Genomic DNA, 2,486 nt, shown 5'->3' with positions numbered 1-2,486 from the left:
ACCAGACCTTTTTCCTTACTACGGCTTTTTTGTATTTTCTTTTGCCAAAATTCGTATTTTCTCAGCAACTTACTGCAGATAGTGCCCGATTTCCTCACCCCACATTTCCTGTTTGGGGCTGGACAAGCTTTATAAGCTTTTAGTAACTCTACCAGTGCAGAGCAGTTAAGGACAATTTTTGCCGATGTTTCCATTACTTTTCTAATGGAGAATATCTGTTTCGACTGAAAATTAATTTCTCCTTTATTCCGAGACTGGCGGTTATCTCCATATAAAATACCTCTTCATCACCTCAAGAGTACCCTGCTTCACTGCACCAATTAAAATGCAAGGCCCCAAAAACTCACTCGATGAGACTCTTAAAAGGGCTTTTGTGGCATTCACATTCTCTGAACAGAGACATGATTCTCTTTCTCAGGTTTTGTCCTGGAGAAGCATAGAGGGAAAACAATTTTTATCTCTGCTTGCTGCTCCTGGTGTTTTGCATATGTGGAATGTGTTGGGAAAATTGTTTACCTGAAGGAATTTGGTAATTGGATTCTGGTGGAGATAGGCTAATTAAAATAAACAATCAGGTCCAAGCTGTGTGGACTGTCGGTCTGCAGACAGTCACGAGTTTTTCAGTTAGTAGTATGATATAGTATAGTATAATATAGTATCTCTCTTTAATGTAGTTGTAATGTAATATAGTATAGTTTTAATAAAGTGAGTGTTCAGCATTCCGAAGCCTTGGAGGTCAGATGCCAATAAATCCCTGTCTCGGGGGTCACCTTGTATTCAATAGGCTTTCAGGTTTTTTTATGTACTCTGAGTTAGATGCAAGGGAGAAATACAAACAAGATAATTTTTAGCAAATAGTTTAAACTCCAGTCATATTCTACAGTGGGTGCCTTGCTTTTATTTTTCAAGTCAGGTTAATTTTGTTAGTGTAATAGATGAGTAATGTAATAGTTTGCTCTCACAATTAAAAGATACATATTATGTAAATGTTTAGTAATGTTATTGTAATATGTCCCCCCCATAGACCCCTTTTCCCTCCCCCTTGTAATAGCCTTAGTAGTCAGGACATTTAGAGAAGGCCGGCTTGTTACCAGGAGGCGCAGCGTAACAACACCTGACCTCCAATCAAGATGTAAGAAAGTAATCTCCACCAATAGACTGAAATAGGGGTCTCCTCGAGCCAGGTCTTATAAGCTCTTGGATATCTATATCACACCCAAGATAGCTCGGCTACCTGAGAAGGCATAAATCAGCAGGATGGCTTCCGTGATAGTGTTGGAAACAAAAAAGTTTTAATAAAAGGCAAAATAACAAAACTCTTTACAGAGAAAAACCGAGCCAGGTGCAAGAGGTTCTTGCTCCTGGTAAAACACCTCACAAAAGCGATTAGTTTCTTTGTTTTCTTCTTTTTCTAGTAAATTGCTCAGACGGGACTTTTTGGCTCCTGTCCAATTGGCTATCCTTAAGTTTGAGGTGAAGTCCCCCAGGTCCTATGAGGTGTCTTTTTCGCTAATTGAGGAAAGAAACTTCTGGGCTTCTTTCCTTTTTAAGGAGACAAAGGATAGTTTTGTCACTGTCAACAGGGGGCACATTCCTACAATAGACGGCAGAGAAAGAGTTGACTGACAAAACTTTAGGAGGGGGCTAAGGATATAAAAGGCAGAGCATCCGTTTTGTAGACAAGCACGTTGCTAGTAGTCGTGGGGGCTCCCAGCGCTGAAAACTTTTTTTCTTATTCAGTCCTTTGTTCTAATTTTTTAAGGTTTAATAAACCTTTGAAATTTTAAAAGTGAGCAGTCGTTTCCCACAAATGGGGGTTCGTGCCAGGAGATAAAACCTCTTCTCTGTGGCCCAGGAGATTTCGGACGAATAGCACGCCCCTGCCGTTTTTGGCAGATCGAACGACCTCTCCCGTGACCATTGGTGACTGCAGGTCGGCACCCCAGAGACTACAAAGACTGGATAACGAAAAAGAAGAGGGGGAAGAAGAGGAAAAGCCCCTGAAAACTGCAGATCTAGAGGATTATGAGTACTAGTAAGAGCTGAGAATATGCTTGAAGTGTGAGTAGTGTGCTTGGGGGTCAGTCTGAGACTTAGAAAATCCTCATAACTATTTCTGGCCACATTGTAATTTCCGTCCTCCCAATGTATAAAAGTCAACTTCAGACAATACATGGGACCCGTCCTGGTCTCTTAAAGCTTTAAGATATGGACGGTCAGAAGAAAAATGACGGCGGGACGTGTGAGGGGAGGAGAGTGGGGACCCCGTGGCTGGCGGGATGCGTGAGATTGAGGGATTTGTGGGGGCTCGAGAGCACTTGGGGGTTGGCAGGTTGAGAGTCGCAGTGTTGGAGTGATGGCAGGGCTTGCTATTCAGTGGAGGCCGCGTGGCTGCTCCACGTGGAGCAACGGCGCGCTCAGGGCGGCGGGCTTCCGGTGCGCACTCGACATGATGGTTTCCAGAGCTTACCGGCCGAGGCTTGGGG

This window comes from Geospiza fortis, unplaced genomic scaffold (genome assembly GCF_000277835.1).
Source record: "Geospiza fortis unplaced genomic scaffold, GeoFor_1.0 scaffold445, whole genome shotgun sequence".
Lineage (NCBI taxonomy): Eukaryota > Metazoa > Chordata > Aves > Passeriformes > Thraupidae > Geospiza > Geospiza fortis.
This window is presented reverse-complemented; position numbering follows the sequence as displayed.